Source organism: Pezoporus wallicus, unplaced genomic scaffold (assembly GCF_028554395.1).
Source record: "Pezoporus wallicus isolate ANWC-B61680 ecotype Strahan unplaced genomic scaffold, APGP_CSIRO_Pwel_v1 contig_7787, whole genome shotgun sequence".
In the NCBI taxonomy this organism is placed as follows: domain Eukaryota; kingdom Metazoa; phylum Chordata; class Aves; order Psittaciformes; family Psittacidae; genus Pezoporus; species Pezoporus wallicus.
The window spans coordinates 112,779-129,887 of record NW_026639382.1 but is presented as its reverse complement, the minus strand read 5'-3'; the positions used below and the strand labels follow the sequence as shown (position 1 = coordinate 129,887).

The window sequence follows — 17,109 nt, the reverse complement described above, 5'->3', positions numbered from 1 at the left end:
TGGAGGTGGAATTGAGCCGAAGATCCCGGGGCTTGCTGCGTGCGATCAGATCTCAGCCCTCCTGGTGCTGCCCATGGCTGGAGTTGGCTTCAGCTCGGCTCGGATGCGTGAGCCTGACTGATGGGGAACTGCCTAAAAGTGAAATATTCAAAGGCATCGCAAGACCAGCCTCTTTCCCAACGTGTGAACGTGAGCTCACTTTCTCCCTCTCTCCTCCTCTCTCCCACTCCTCCCTCCTTCCCTGTTTTTTTTTTTCCCTTCCCAAAAGGGAGGGATGAGGGGGATGTTCTGGGCAACATCAGCTCCGTGCTGGGGGGGGGTGGGAGGTTTTTATTCAGCCCTTGTAAACAGCTCCGAGGAAATTCAGAGCCCAAAGTGTGAGCTGAAGTTAGCCCAAGCGCTGCCTGCGCTCAGCTCCCCCCGTGCTCTCGTGTTGTGTGTTTTGAAGGACAGAGCCTCATTTGCTTCTGATTCTTGGGCTGCACGAAGAGCCGGGAGCGACCCCAAAGCGCCCCCTCACCCAGCATCCCTCTGCCACCCCAACGAGATCAAGGTCCGTCCCACAGGGACTTATTGACAAGAATTGACTCCCCTTCCCGTGGCAGGACCCAGCTGTGAAGGGATCCAGAGTTAAGGCACTTGGGAAAGGAGCAGATTCTTGCTCTGGAGTGCCTGGGCAGGGATGGGGAGCTCGGGAACACCTCCACGCCAGGCTCCCCTCTGCCTTCCTGCGCGTCCTTTTGGGCTGCCCTTTACCCGAATGCCATCCCCAGCTCCCTGACGAGCCGGATGTAACACCCGCAGCACAGCGGGAACGCCACAGGGACCTGTAATAACCGGCAATCCCCCAGAGGGGGATCAGACACAAGGGAAGCAGCCGGGCGCGCTCAGCATCACACGGACAGACAGGCTGAGGTGCAGGCAGGGGCTGGGGGTCTGAGCCCATCTGGGGCTGGAGCTTTGGCATTGCAGATCTGTCACTGCTTTTTGCTGTGCTGCTCCTCCAAACCAGCCAGATCAGCAGTGTCAGCACATCTGCTCCTGCAGAGCTGGAGAGAGATGGAGGAGACGCTGCCCACCGGTCCCCCGCTGTGGGTGTCCCACTGGATTCATACAGGGGCAGAGTGGGAGCCCTCGGCTCAGGGACACAAAGCTCAGCTCACCTGCGAGCTGCCAAACCCACGCTGTGAAAGCTCAGCAGCCACCCCTACCTGCCTGGAGGCTGGGCACCATTCAGGTCCTCAGTGACAGCACCACCAGCTTCCAGATCACCAGATTGGCAGTGGCCAGCTTTGTCTTCTGTCCACTGGCCATGAGCCCGAGCTCAGGCATTAGCTACGATGTCCTCAGGTGGCCACCACGCTCTGGACACAGGGCGGCACAGCCAAGCCGATCACCTCCCCTTAAAATGCAGTGGAAAAGCAGCTGCGCTTAGTTAGACCCAGCTTAAAACCAGAGCAACTTAAAACCAGTGCTGGTGCTTCCAAAAGGGAAAACCCTCAAACTAGAGGCTCAGGTGATAACCCAGGTGGAGCACTGCTTATTACTTCCTGCATAAAGAAAAGGACTCTTGAAGCTTCTGCACTTGGTGTTTCAGTCAGTTCTGGTACCTTCGCCTTGCTCCTCAGCCCTGGCAGTCAAAGGGTCTTGGCCCAAGAGTCTCCATTTAGAAATCTGAGAATATCAGAAAATGCTGGAAAAGTGAGAGATCCCCCAGCCTTTTCCAGGTTTTGCCTCCCTCTTGGGTGTCCCCGCTTTGGGGACTCCACATGTGGCTCTGTGACGGCAGGAGCCCAGCCCCATCCCCATGTACCGCAAACAGGGGATGTGGGTGAAGTAGCAGCGATGCTCCGCTGCCCCAAAATCCCAAACGAACCCCAACAGCCCTGAACTTCAGCATCTTACCACAGACATGGGACATAAATCGGGGCCCAGGGTGCAGGCACACGCTGTCACATGCCAGCCATCTGTTTCCATGGTTTCCCATGACTATGGCTCTCCAGGGCTCAGGGTGAGGAGGCGACTTGTTCCAGAAGGAGAAGGATGCTGCGTTGACACCATTGCTGGGAAATCCTGGCTGGGAATTGCACTGGCAGGCCCTGTGCAGCCCTATGGAGAATCTGGTGACCCTTTGGTGCTGAGGGAGGTGGCAGCCCTCACGGCTGGGATGGCGTTTGCTCGCCCTGCCCAGCCCAAGCTGCCCTTGGTCGCTGTCCCAGAGGGTGGCCCAGGGATGGGGACAGAGGACGTGGTCCCCACAGCCAGTGGGAAGGCTGGGCCTGGGTAATCCGCATGGAAGAAATCAGTGCTCCTCTCTCAGATCCCAGTTCAACACGCTGATCCCTCACCCCTCTCCACTGGAGCATCACATCCCTCCTTTCCACCTCCTTCCCGCAGACCTGTCCCCACAACAGGGGACACTCAGGAGCCTGAGCTGCTCCTCCCATAGCTTCTGCACGCTAGGAAGAGGCGAAGCTCCTGCTCAAGCCGTTGTCCCCTCGCACGGCCGCAGGGCTGAGGACGGGCTCCCGGGATGCGCCGTGCTCCTGCGGGATCTGCTCCCTCCTGCCGACGGCTTTTCCCGCTCCCGCCGTGCCCTCCCACATCGCCTCTCCTCCTCCCTTGCGCTGGGTGCAATGAGAAATGTACTTGGCTCCCGATCCTCGAGTGGGAGGTGAAGGCAAAAAATCCCGAGCCTTCAGCTCCCCGGCGCGTGGGATGCGGATGATGGCAGAGCCCCCCCCGGCCTCCTCCACTGCCTCCGGGGCGAAGGCGGAAACCCCCCATCCAGACCCTCGGGGCTGAGCCCACCTTCCCTGGTACGCAGACACTTCACGTGTCCCCTGCAAAGTCAGCTCCTCCTCACAAACACCATTTACTGGGCTGGCCCCAGGAGCTCCCTCTGGGAGCGCTTCGGGAAGGAGCCGCAGGAGCTGCCCCAAGCCCTTGGTGCTGGTGTGGTGCTGGGACCCCTCTCCAGACCCTCAAGACACCAACCTGGCCAGACCCAGAGCAGTCCTGGCCTTTCGAGTGAAATAAGGCTGAAGATGTCAGTGTGGTAAAGCCAAGGCATCCAAAAGAGCAGCCCTGACTCTGCTCCTCCTCCTTCAGAGCTGGACAGGGAGGAGGAAGAGGACAGGGATCTGACACTTTTGCTCCCACCGATGTGGCCATGGTATATTGCATGTCCTTGGGTGCTCCTCCTTTGTCCTGCTCTCAGAGCCCATCCAAGCTGCTGGACTTGTCACCCTGACCACTGCTGGAAGGAAGCCCCCGGTTGCCACCCAGCTCACCCAGCATTGCCCCAGCAATGATTCCCTTCTCCCCTCCCCTAATCCAGCCCTGCTGCTAACTGCAAAGTGCTGTCCAGAACAGGAATAACAAGACTTTAGGAAATGGCTTTGCAGTTCCTGCTGCCCAGGAGGGAAGGATTTAGCCTAAAGCCTGGATAAATGCTCTGCACTTATTGCAGGTTTCCTTCCCCGGCTTCTCTGATCCCAGGAGACCCGTGCGCAGTCCTGATGCTCCAGCTCTGTGCTGGCAGTGCCTGCGGCCTCTTAGCCATCGCTGTGGGAATAGGCTGGAGGACACGTCCGGGAGGTAAAAGGGGGTACAGCCAACAGGACCCCCCCCCGAGCCAGCTGGGATGGCAGCAGTGCCGGCATCTCCATCACACGGGATGCTGCGGGATGCCAGGGTAATCACGCAGCTGTTGTCCACGTTGCTGGCGTGCTCGGTCACCCATTGTAAAGAGCAGCAGTACTGTGAGACTGGGATCCCCCAGCTCCATGTCCTCCCCTCTGGGAAGAGCAGGGCCAGGGAAGTGGCAGTGCGGGAGCTGCTGTCCTGCCCCAGCCATGGGCAGCCCCAGGAAGCAGAATGGAACAAAGCTGGAGCAGACATTCCTCCTCTGATTGAAACCAGACCTCAGGCCGTGCTGCCGACTGGAGCTGGTGGGGATGTGTTTAAACCAAACCAGCCTTCCCTCTCCTTCCTGCATGGAAATAGGGTTCGTCTGCTCAGGGGCTGAAGTACAACAGATGTGGCTTTGTGCAGAGACCGAGGTGCCACAAAGCAAATCCCACAGTGGGACCCGGCCCTGAGCCCCCAGCTCCCAGAGGGGGCCTCAAGACCTGGGGCCACCTTAACCTCGACCTCATCACCCACATATGGGAACAGGATGGGGGAGATGCTCCGGGGACCAGGACAGCAACAGTGCTGGGGTGATGCCCGGGAAGGGAGCACAGGATGGGGACATGGGCAGGACCCTCGGCAGCAGCGGGCAGGGGTGGGTGAGCCGGGAGAGCGCAGCCTCCCCGTGACCTTCCCAAACCTTGTGTCAGCTTCCTGCTTCCCTCCCCAGAAACAGCGCTCCCAACCCACACAGCCCAAAGGAGCCCAAGGATCGGGCAATGCTGGGGAACAGGAGGAAGCAGAGAGGGGCCCCGGGAGCAGAGCTGGGTGCTGCCCGGTGCTCACAGGCAGGGCACGGCAGGGTAAGAAGCTGCCAAGGCAGCCCTGGAGAGCGCTTCCCACTCACATCAACCTGGTCCCGTGCTGGGAACTGCTCACCACCCCCAGTCCCACACTGGGATTTGAGGAAACCGAGGCCTCATGATGCAGCCGGGAGGGATGAAGCAAGAGGCTCAGGTGCCAGATCCAGCATCCCGGGGCTGCATGGGCAAGGCCCCAGCCAGCCGCTGCGCTTCCTCGGACCCTGGTGGTGCCACCACCTTCCCCTCCATGTGCCCCCCATGCCAAGCTCTCCCCACGGCAGGAACCAGCCACCCCCTGGGAGCACAGCCCCTGTCAGAGCCGGACCCGTCAGCGGTAAGCGAGGATGACAGGGTCCTTGGGTACCAAGTCAGCGCTTCCAAACAGATCCTCTTTGCTGCTCTTTTCCTTCCTGAAGCTGGTGTGAGCATGGCAGGGGTTGCTCAGGAAAGCCAGGAAGCTAATATATTCATGTCATCTTGCATTTGGTGCCAGGACATGAAGTAAACACCGTCAGGGACCTCGCTCCGGTTCAAAGACAAGCCCTGTTTCTTATTCCGATCACATTATCCATGCTCCCCGTACAGCTTCATTGATTCATATCTTAAAAAGAAAAGCCTTCAAAACCCATTAAGGCTGCCTCGCCGTTCCAGCCCTGCTCTCAGGGGCTAGGGCAAGAAGCATTAACTAATCTGCTCACATTACCTTGCCTTTGAACCGAGCAGCTCTCGGCGTCAATCAAGGGTGTTTGGAAGCCGTACGCACCCATGCGGGGCGAGCCTGGGCTGCCGAGGTCACCCAATGTCAACCGAGTGGCATTGATGGCCCCTTTCACACCCGGGGAGCACCCAGGGCTTGTGCCTATGGTGGAGCAGCCCAAGTTGTGGTTATCGAGAAGCCCACGGAGGAGCAAGAGCGGGGCCCTTGCTGGTGTCGGTGCGGTTGGGGCTCGGCGAGCAGCGATGTCCTCGCAGGGGTAGCGAAAGCCGCGGTGCTATTGCCAGGCAATAGCAGGTCCTTGCAGCCCCCCGGGCTCCAGCTCGGCAGCAGCCGCTGTTTACGGGGCTTCCATGGCTTCAGAGCACACTGAAACGTGCTCCCTGGAGCCCAGCGTGTTCCAGCCAGGACACAGGGCTCGGCCGCCCCGCGCTCCCCGGTGCCTTGTGCAAGGCAGCTCCGCGCCCTCCGGCCTGACTTCCACTCGGGAAGGGATCGTTCACTCCCGTTTCCAGCTGGCTGCAGGACACACTCGGGCTGCTTCTTCCACCGCTCTCCCCAAGGCTTCCCATCACATTGGCGCCAGCAGCGAGGCTGATCCATTCCCTCTGCCCCTGGCTGACCCCCACGTTCAGGGATGGGGACTGTTTACTGGATGGGCTTAGAGGGATTTGGCTTTACTGAGATTTCAAGTGCTGCTCGTGCCTTGGTTTTAGGGTTTGGAGCACTTGGAGAGGACATGCCCACATGGCTGGATCTGAGGGCATCTCTGGCCCTGGCTGGATGCAGATGGAAAGCCAGGCTTCCTGGGAAGCTCTGCTTTGCTCTCTCTTTCAGACCCAACCGGTCACTGAACCTGGATTGACGTAGGTTGCTTGGATTTAGTTTTGGTTTCAAAATCAGGTTGCAGGAAGAAGCTGTTTTCCAGCTGAGTTACGGGAATGCCCAGCTTGGGGTTTTTCCTTCTGCTGTGGCCAGCATCAGTCCCATGTCAGCCCCTGTCTGACCCATGGCTGCCCGGGAAGCCGCTACCCTGGTCTTCCTGCCTCTTCTCCAAGTCAGGACCTCCATGCGCCATTAAACCCCTCTGTGTTCATGGGCATGCATCTTCCCCTCACCCTCTCTCTTACAGTGGCTGCTTTCCCAGTTGTTCTCTTCAAGCTAAACCCACCAAGTCACTCCATTCCAGATGCGTTTTGCGTCGCAAAGGACTGACCCGGGGCAAGGTGTGTGAAGACACTTCACTGCCCGTGGGCAGGGACATCTAAGGAGCTTAAAGGGAAGGGAAAGTGGAAGACTATGGGCACAGAGGTCCTGCAGGAGACTGTGGGGCCAGAGCCGTGTCCTGCAGGGAGGGGTGTGACGGGGGCTGTCGAGTGATGGGAGAGTGGGGAGGAGGAGGCAAACCCAGCCTGGGCGAGGGGAGGATGCAGACAAGGTCTTGGATCAGCTGCGTGAGAGGCGTCCATGCGGAATGGCAGGCAGGTCTGAGGCTGTCAGATCAGCGGAGCCAGGGAGCGGGTTGATGCAGGTCTGGCAGGAGGAGGAACACAGGAGCTGGAGGGAAAGGGAAAAGGAGGAATGTGGTGAAAGAGGGAAAAGGGAGGCACATGGGAAAGGGGGGAGCAGAGGGGAGCACCCAGCCCTGGGGCAGCAGTGGGGTGGTCGGGGTGGGAATGGGCTTGGTTCATCAAAGGTCACCTGGGGACCAGCTGGGGCAAGAGCACCACGTGCCAAAACCTATTAAGTGCTCAATTGGTCACGGAGCAGCCACTTGGCTCCCTCCTGCCCACAGGTCAGAGGAGAACGTCCTTGTGTGTCCTTAATTCCATTGGATCCTGCCCTAATCCCTCTTGAAACCAGCCCTGGGAGCCTTCAGCTGGGTGCTGGGGAGAGCTGCCGGGCTGCCGGGCCAGAGGGCACGGTGACAGCCTGCAGGAGCGTGGGGATGGAGGCAGCACCATGTGCACCACAGCCCTGCTCCTTGGCACACTGGTCATGATCCTGCGGCGCCGCTTCTCCAACAGAGTCGAACCGTACGTGCTCTGTCATCCCCTTCCCATCCCCTTCCCATCCCCTTCCCATCTCCTTCCCAACATCTTCCCATCCCTTTCCCATCCCCATGGCTCCCTGGGGCTGGGATAAGTGGGTGAGGGGAGGCCCTGGGGTGGAGGATCTCGCTACTCAGCCTAAGAGATGTCTTTGGAGGTATTTAGTTTTCTTGTAGTTTCATTCCTCTGAGTGACACCAGGAGACAATCATTAGAAGCATAGAACATTTTGGGTTGGAAAGGACCTTAAAGCTCATCCAGTTCCAACCCCTGTCACGGGCAGGGACACCTTCCACTAGAGCAGCTTGCTTCAAGCCCCGTCCACCCTCGCCAGGGATGGAGCATTCACCACTTCCTTGTGCTGGGCACAAAGGAGTCACCTCCTCCCTGTTGTACCAGCACGAGCAAGGAGGAAATGCAGGATTGCTCCCCTGTCTCTCTGGTGTGAAGGGCCAGGGTTGAACTCCTGGGATGCTTTCACCCACACTAATCAAGGCGTTTCCCAGATGGAGCGGTCCAGCATCCTGCTGCCCATCCAGGCAAGCAGCATGGCTGCCTGTGTGTCCTCGTGCCTGAGCTGCGGAGACTGAGCGGTGCTCTCAGCATGGGGACGTCACCAGGCTGCCAACGACACCCAGCAGCCAAACCCTCACCTGGTGTGAAACAGCCCCGGGGAGGTCCCTGGGATGCTGGGGGGGTTGGATGAGCATCTGGGTGCAGAGGATGCTTGAGAGCACCAGGGCCACGTTGGCTCTCAGAAGAGCCAGCAGCCACCCTGCGGCAGCCGTGGCCCTGTTGCGCTGTGCTCTGTGCCCAAACACACGTCCTGGCTCGGAGGCAGTGGCAGGCAGCAGATGGGAAGGGACTTGCTGCAGTCCCGCATCGCAGCAGTGACAGAGCCACCACGGGCGCGCAGGGTCACCTCCTGCTCCGAGCATCCCCGCTGTGCCACGGGCACGCTGCCGGCGGCTGCGCCTTCCACTGCTTGCAGCTCCCGGTGCCTTTCGGGAGGGGGTTTTGCTCCCGTTCAGCACCCGCTCGGCTCCACGCTTGCCATGGGGCCGCCTGCTCCAGCGCCAGCCTCGGAGCGAGGTTTCTGCTGGAGACGTGCAAATCCATTCACCAGAGACTGGAGCCGTGAGCGTGGGGAGCTTGAACTGGCACCTAGTGAGACCTAGTGAGACAATGTCAGGGGAGGGGGGAACAAGAGTCGAAGCAGGGAAGGTATCTCAGGGCCTGTGTGCCCCTGGCTCTCCCTGTGCTACCTGCAGCACTGCCTGAACTAAAGACTCATCAAGTGCCTGAGCTTGATGAGCTCGCTGCAGAGGTTGAGGCTCCCTCCGAGCAGAAATGGATGGGGAGGTTGGCAGAGCTGCCTTCCTGCAGGTCCATGCCATGGGAAGCTGCAGGGCTTGCACACAGGCTGTGATGCCAGTGGTGCTGGCAGCCCTGCGGTGGCAGAACCAGCCGTAGGAGCAGGCATGAGCTGCCTTCAGGGTGGTAGGGACAGGGGTGCAGGGACATCTTTGTGGCTGGCTCGGCACCCCGTCACTGCAAGCCAGGCGTGCAGGTGTGGGAGAAGGTGTCAGGGCTGCTGGTTTATGGCTCAGCCACTGCTGTCCTTGCTGCTAGGAGCAAGCATTGGGAAAGCACAAAACCTCGGAGCTGAAAGAGCTGGGGTTGGGAGGGATGCTGGGGCTGCCTGGGCCATCTCCGCTCCTGCAGAAGCACGACTTCACCACGTCTAAACCAGTGTCCCACAGGCTGGTCAGACCCCGCACCCGACTGCCTTCACCATCACCATCATCATCAATGTGTCTGGTGAGACAGCAATGCAGTGCAGGGATGGAGTGCGCTGGCACCTGAACCAACAGCTCAAGCCTTGGTTTCCTGGCATGGACCTGGGGAGCACGAGGACACTCACAGCTGGATGAGCTGGAGAGGCTCCCTCTGAGCCCCACTGCAGCTCTCAGACAGGCACTGGTGCAAAGGCACCAGCCCCCAGAGAATCCGTACGGCGCCAGATTAGTTCTTTAGGTGATTAATTGCTCTCACCATTAAACACCGGTGGCCATGAAGAGGTTTTCTACTTGCTCAATTTGAGACATTCATCTCTTTACCGTGCTCTGCACTGGCATAAATCAGAGCAGTTCCACTGACAGCTTTATACCAGGAGGGAATTTGTCTCCAGCCTTTCATATTTCAGAAAAGAGAAGTACCAGAAGCCAGAAAAGCCAGTGCTGCTGGCCAGGGTCGAGGGGAAGTGGTAGAGGGGACCAAGGCAGAACAGACCGAGGCTTCAGATGCGCATGATGGAGGGCAGGAAGCATCCTCCACACCACCAACAGCACCAGAGCCCCAGCCCGGTTTTGATCCAACTGGAGTTTGGTGAGGTCCAGGCTCAAGCTGGGCTGGCACCAGGACTCCATACAGCAAGAAAGACCAGGATTTTCCCCACGTGCACCGGTCTGGATGACCCCTGGGTTAAAGACATCCCTGAAAAGCAGCACAGGGTGAAGAAAAAGACAGGAGGAGCCCACATGTTCCATGGGATAAAGCTGCCTCGGTGCAGGAACGTCCTTCTGGCACTGACGTGCCCGTGTGCGAAGCAGAGCGTGTGTCCTGGGCAAAGGACACAAATGAACAGCCCAGGCAAGATCAGATTATGTGAAATCCTCTGCCCATTTGACCTCCTTCACGTCTCATCTTCTATTTATATGCCTTGAGGCTGCCAGGGACAGTGAGGGTTGTCCTTGGCCCACACTCACAGGGCTGGAGGGCACAGCCGTGGGTCTGTGGGGTCAGGGTTGGCCCCCAGAGCTGGCTGACACCCTTCAGAAAGGGTGGTTTGAAGGTTTCCTCCTAACCTGGCCATGGGGTCTGCTATCCCCATCTCACCAGAGCTGGAAAGCAAGCTGAAACACAGCCCTGGGCTAACCTCCCATCAAGGGACAGGAAGGTCAAGGGGGACTCCTTGGGCTTCAGCGTTTGGGTTTCCTCAGCGAGCAGTGATTTCTCCTTTGGTTTCTGTGTTATTTAATGAGAAGGTGCTGGCCAGGGGCCAGGGCTGGTTACGGGTGTCTGCTCTGTTTGCCTTTCTCATGCTCTTCCCCTGCAGGCCCTTCCCGGCAGGAGCAGCTCACTGCCTGCTCCGGATGCGCGTGTGGGTTTGGGAGGTAGAGATGCTGCTGTCCCAGAGCCCAGGGTTTGGTCTTGGTGCTGGTCCAGCACAGGGGATGCAGGGCCATTGAGCACCCAAAGGAGCCTGCTGGAAAAGCTGGGTCTGTGAGGGAACGTGTTCCCCATGGGTGCTCTTGGAGAGGGATCAGGTCAGGGACTTGCGAAGGCAGGGCTGGACTATGGCAAACCAAAGGAAGCAATTTGGGGAAGTGAAACAAGGATTTGCCTCTACTGCTGCTTTCTCAGCCCCCTCACAAACAGGCTGGACATGAATCCCTGCGCCTCAGGTGGGTTATTGTCCTAGGACTGGGAGCCAGCGCCATGGAGAGAGGGAGCGTGGAGTGCCTATGCTGATCAATCCCCCCATGAGGACACCCTTGTCGCACCCCACACACTGCGCTGCAAGGCAAGAACAAACCCTCTACAGACCCTCTGCACCTCAGGCTGGAGAAAACAGAGCTGGTAGCTTGGCATCCTTGGGATTTAACCTTCCAGCTTCATTCCCTTTGGGACACAGGACGTGGCCTCCTTGTTTCCACCGCCCAGGCAGGGCTCTGCATCTCCGGTGCTGCTGGAGCAATCAGTGCGCAGCAGGCATGCACAGACAAGTGTCAGCTGAATTCCTGTACGGCTTAAATACATCAGCAAGGCCATAAACACGGCTCCAAAGTGCTGCAGGCACAGCTGAGCTGGTAAATAACCCCCATAGCCACTGGCAAGTGAAATACACCCCTCTCTCCAGGCTTAGCATCACTTTCCCCCTTCTATCTGTATAGCAGCTGAGCAGATCCACTCTTTACCTTGCTGTGTTTGAATCCAGTACCAGAAGGGTCAATTCTGTGCCACTTCTGCGGAGTCATTATCCTGTCGGTTATATAAATGTCTGGGCATGCACAAAAGGCAGTGCTGGTACAGTGGCTCCGGCACCAACCCGCTCCAACACCTGCTTTTCAGCTGGAGAGAAAGCCGAGCACAAGAACATCTCGAGAGCTGTCACACAGAAGGCTGCTGTCTTTCAAGCTGAATGGAGGTCTAAATAGCTCTCACTTTGCCTTTGGAATCGCATTTCTAAATGCAATTAATACTGGCACATGCATAATGAGAGACTGACGAGCGAATCCAGACTCCAGCAATAAAGAAGCCAGCCCCAAGTGCTATGTAAATATTACAAATCCTCACAAGGGGCTGACCCGGAGAAGAAAGCTTTCTGATGATTAAACCCAAGTGACAATACCACTGGATTCCTACATCTGTCACAATACTACCTGCTGCTACATAATGAGCGACGCGAAAAGAACCAGCTCTTGCTGCTCTTCAATGCGGAGAAAATGTCTATTTGTAGAATGTAATTAATCTCTTCTTCAAAATCAGGAACCTTAGTGTCCTTGGTAACAACATGCCAGTGACTCAGAGTGTCTCTGGCTTCTTCTTCTGATTTCTGAGCAAGTTATTGAGAGTGACCCCGAATTCGAGCACGTGCTTCAGCAGCGGGAAAGCAAGCTGGGGATCTGGAGGTGGGGATGGCTTTTACCACCTCTCTGGTCCCTGCAGGGCTCCTTCTGCAGCTCAAGGAGGTTCCCAGACTTGTTTCAGCCACATTCCTTTGGATGAGACCAGCTCCATCCCAAGACCCAGTCCCCAGCCAGGGCAGCACAATTCCCTTTTACCACCAGGTGTAACCAGGCAGAGAACACAAAGCAGAGCAAGGGCAGGAACCGCAGGGTGAAGCTGCTCCCTCTTTCGCCTGGTTTCCATGGGCAGCAAGTGCTGGGCAATTATGCTCTGCATGTGTGTCCATGCACACACACGTCACTGCTCCCCAAAGATGGCTTCTGAGCCTGATGGCTCATTTCAGCCAATTCTGGCTGGGGATAGAGGTTCAAAGACATCCAGTCCCTGCCTGGCAGCAAAGATGCAAAGCCATGAGCGCTGACGTGGCAGAGGGATGCAGGGAAGCGATGCATCGCCCTCTTCTCCAGCCACCCCACTCGGCCTGGCTGAGACTGGCGCTGCAAAGCAAAGCTGGCCCACTCCAAAGCACCCAGGGGCCATCTCTGCTTTCTATGAATTTCAGTGGGGAGCAACTGCTGCTGGATGTCGCTCACTGACCCAGTTCCAAAGCCCAGGGGAAGGCTGGGCTGTGATAAAGGGACAGCTGGTTGGAGAGAGGGTGATGGAGGACTTGCATGATTTATTTATTTCCTGGCAAAAAGAACAACAAAGAAGAATCGTTGGATAAAATCAGCATATTCCAGGCTAAAATGTGCTGCAGCAATTCCTTGTGGGATTTGAGCTGCGGTGCCTGGTCTCCCTGCAGCTCCAGGCTGCTTTGCAGAGCCGGGGGGACATGGGGAAAAGGAGGCTTCTGTCATTATTTCTTTGATTCAAAGCTGCCTTTTCTTGCAGCACGTCACCACTTTCATTGAGAAAGAGCTGCAGTTGGCACCACTGCCCACAGCTCACCCATCTCCTCTGTTCCCAGGTATCCCGAGGGAGAAGAAGAGACCAGGAGAGACGCTGGCTCCGATCCTCACGCCACGTAACACTGCTCCGGAGTCAAAGCCAGGTGGGGTGTAGCAGTTACCTGGGATAGAGGCAGCTCTGGGGGAATTGTGCTAGCTTGGGGTACAAAGCCTGGGCTTTGCCTTTCTGCCCTGCTCACAGACGCCTCAGGCATTTTAATGATGGTTCCTTCCTGTTTCACCCAGGATTTATAGGTCTCTGCCTACCATTGAGGCTGTGAAGGCTCCGGAATACTGGCTCGCTCTGGGGGAAGGAATAGAACCTGGAACTCAGATTGGAAGGGAAAAGCCCATTTTTCCATCACTTTCAGTAGCAGCTCAAATACCAAGTGAGGGTACGTCCAGCCCTTCCTCTGTGCCGGCCTGGACGCCAGGAGCATCTCAGAGGGACAGAAAAGGCAGCAGAGCTGGTGGTGGTCCAGCCAGGCTGGGTTGGGATGTGAGTGACATGGGGATTTGGCACTGATGTGGCTTTGTGTCCTGCACAGTGACTCCAGGGAGGGAGGGCCAGCTCCTGCCTGTCCATCTGTGGCTCCCAGCACAGGTAGGGCAACTTACACCTTTGGAGTCGAGGGGACACTGGCCCGGGCTGGGACACGTGTGTGGGGTTCGGGGGGGAACTGAGGCTGTCTTTCCTCATCCCCTCCAGTCTATAAGGAACTGCTGAATGCCTATGGGCAGCTCAGGGACTCACCTTGCTCTTCCTTCCCTTCTGAAGAACCTCCAAGGATCATAATCTTATCATCCCTGCTCTCTGCAAACAATCTTAGAATCCTCATACAATGCCAGCCTGGTTTGGGTTGGGAGGGACCTTAAAGCTCCTCCAGCTCCAACCCCTGCCACGGGCAGGGACACCTTCCACTAGAGCAGCTTGCTCCAAGCCCCTGTGTCCAACCTGGCCTTGAACACTGCCAGGGATGGGGCAGCCACAGCTTCTCTGGGCACCCTGTGCCAGCGCCTCAGCACCCTCACAGGGAAGAATCCTTTCCACAAAGAATTAACCACGATTCCTTCTCCCCCTGCAGCTCCCCTGCACCCGGCACATCCCAGCCAGCAAAACAACCCATGCCAGCATCTCACATCTCCCCTCCACAGCTCAGGGAGGACCTGGCACTGGGTTAAACACTGCTGCAGAAGAGGAGTCGGCCTGGTTTGAAGGCTGAGCCCTGGGGGGAGCCATCAGCCCCACAGCGATGCCATCCAAGAGCCGTGAAGCAGCCTGCAGGCATGGGGTGACCCCTGGCGCTGGGCTCTGCACCCCCTCGGCAGCTTCCCCATCTCTATAAATACCTCCATAAAGATGAGTTTGCAGACGCAGCTTGCTGTAGATGACAGCATTAGAGGCACATCTGTTTCTGCTAAACAGCAGTCTCGTGCTGGGTTTATTTGGTCCATTTGTGGCGGGGAAGAGTTGCTTTCGACATTCAGCGATGTCTCATGTCTGGGGGAAGTGGGGGGGGGGGGGGGGGGAGATGTATTTTTGGCTCTATTTAGCCACAAAAATTTGGGTTTAGAATAAAGATAAATATTCCTGTTTTCTGTTTGCTGCCAAACCCGGCAGATGATTTCTTGCGCGAGCCTTCACTTGTTGGAGAGCTCCGTGGCCTGTTGGAACAATAAATGTTCTGATGGAGAAAGCTGATGAGCGCCTATCGATTGGTCACTGCGAAGAACAGCTTCAACCTGACCACAACAGCGGTCCCCAAAGCTTTTGACAATATCCAAGTCAAAAGGAGACAGGTCTTTGGAGAGTGACGTAGTCACACAGCAGCATCCCTCCTGCAGGCACGGTTGCACCGGCCTCACCACGGCTGGCAGGAAGTTTCAGTGCTAAATACACCCCCTTTGCACCCAAACCAGGCTGTTGGCTCCTTTCCTGCACCCACCAGCAGGACACAGCAATGGGGGAAGTAGACAGGGAAGGCGCCTGGGATGTGGCTCCTGCCTGGGATGCTCCTGGCTGATGGCAGCACCTTCTCCCCATCCTGTAGGGTCACCTCCCCATCACCAAGTTAAGGCCAGGCAAGAGCTCCCTGTGGCTTGGCTCTTCACAGTGAGAACTGCACAAATGCCTATAGAGTTTTCCTAATAGATTCCCCCCCTCTCCCCCCCCAAGCTTTTTTTCATTAAACATTTCCAATCTCAGCTCATGGTAAAGGAAATATTATGATCAGGAAGAATAAAACTGCTGGTTTACCCAGAGCTGCTTCATTTTATAGCAGATTAAAAGCAAGATGGAGAGTCAATAATGCCAGGAAGCGGGGGCCAGGGGATGAGCACAACATAGATGCTGAAGGCAGCACAGAAGAGATTGGAGGCTGGAAAGACAAAAGCTTCTCAGGATTGAAGCCTCAAAAGCAGAATCAGCTCCTCAGATGATATAAATCACCTGAGCTCCCCTGACACGCTGGGATTGCTGTAGCACAGCTTTTATATATTGATTTAAGGGAAAATAAAGGTCAGGGGCTTAGCAGCAGAGAGGCTGTTCAGCTCTGGGTGGGCAGCGATGAGCAACAAGGAGGATCTGCAAGGGATGCAGGGGAGCCCCAGGAAAGATGCATACATGCTGGAGCTACGTCAGCCCCAAAGACTAGGAGAGAACCTGGTGCGACCCGACTGCAGCCCAGATCTGCAGGGTTAGCACAGGCACAGTCATCTTGGGCTTTGGGAACATCCAGAGCCGAGTGTGGAGCTCACCATCACTTAACTCCGACCTTTCCCTCCATCTGGCCTAACCCACAAAGAAAAATCCCAGAAAGGCCAAAGCGGGACCAGCTGGGAATGCTGCCTGCAAATGTCACGGCGCTGCCGGGAACGGGGTGACTGCACGGCAAACCTGGGTGTGCAAACATCGCTTGCTAAATCCACTGCTCGGAGGCGGGGTAGGTTGGGGGGGATAAAGGTTTCCTGAGCCATGGAAAGGCCAGCTCCCCGCCTGGGGACCTCGGGAGGCTGGCTTCCGTGAGAAACGCTCTTTATTTACTCACTGAGCAGCAGCTTAGCTCAGAGCGAGCTGCCTGGAGCAAGCATCTGCACGAGGGCTGCTGCTGGCTGCAGCGAGGTGTTTGCTGTCTGTGCAGAGATGTGCGATGGTCCCGGCAGGCTCTTGGTGGGTGGGAGTGGGAACCTGCTTAACCCTCATTAACTGCATCCTCTCTGCTGGCCAAAACCACGCTCTGCTTTACCAGAAACACAGAATTGATGGTGACAGCCCCCACGGTGTCACTGGGGGTTGTCCAGGGGATGGGATGGATGATGATGGTTTTCTCAGGGCCAGGAGGCTGAAGGCCATGGTCCTACCATCGTGGTTGTGCTGTCGTGGTCCTGCTGAGGAGATGCTGTTTGAGGAGGAAGCATTGTGACATCTCTGCTTTCCTTTTCATCTCTGTCCCCACTAAAATACACTTTGGGATAAACCAAAAGGGAAATGAAAGGCGAGGGGATTATACTCAAAGGGTGGTGGAGATGGTGTGGGACCAGCAGCCCCATGCAGCCTGGAGGAGGGGGTGAAGCTGGGGCCTTGCTGGGCTCAGCTCCCTGGGGTTTATCTCACTGTCTGTTTTCATCATTTCTCTGTGAGAAGGGAAAGGGACCACACAGGAGCAGGAAGTCCTGGAAATCTGTGAAGGAGAACGTTCCCAGCACCCCTCCCCGCATCATCGCCCCTGTATGCAGTTGGCTCTGGAGGACATATAGCTCTGTATAGGCTCCAACGTGGTGATTAAATTCCTGTCTACAGCCAGCAAACACACTTTCCCAGCTCTGACCCTCCTGCCTCAGTTGCACATGTGATCGCTCTGACGGACCAAGTGCACCAGGACTTGGATAACCCCATCTTGACCAGCCTGTCTGCTCCATCACTCCATATCAGACACCACCGTCACTCCTCTGCTCGTGCTCCAGAGACCTCCTAAAGACTGCTTGTTTCCTAGAACTTTTCCAAAAGGAAGAAAAATCAACCTAAAAACTCCAGTAGAAGCAGGGGGAGGAAATTGCTTCAAGTTTCTTATCTCATGGAACAAAAATGCTTCTTAAGGCTGCTGAAGAGAGGGTCAAATGTCCCTCATTAACACTGATTTACTGAGAGGGCTGGGAAGTGGAAGAGGGAGAGAGTCCAGCTGCCTGCCCCAGTGCAAAAGGAGCCTG

General features: G+C 56.9%; 1 long non-coding RNA gene across 1 annotated transcript; it reads left to right on the top strand.

The window, feature by feature from the left end:
• Nucleotides 1–73: 73 nt before the first annotated feature.
• On the top strand, nucleotides 74–13,507 carry LOC130602062 (uncharacterized). Its single transcript, XR_008972808.1, has 3 exons — nucleotides 74–189; nucleotides 12,924–13,007; nucleotides 13,452–13,507. It is a non-coding gene; the product is annotated as an uncharacterized LOC130602062 (long non-coding RNA).
• Nucleotides 13,508–17,109: the final 3,602 nt, after the last annotated feature.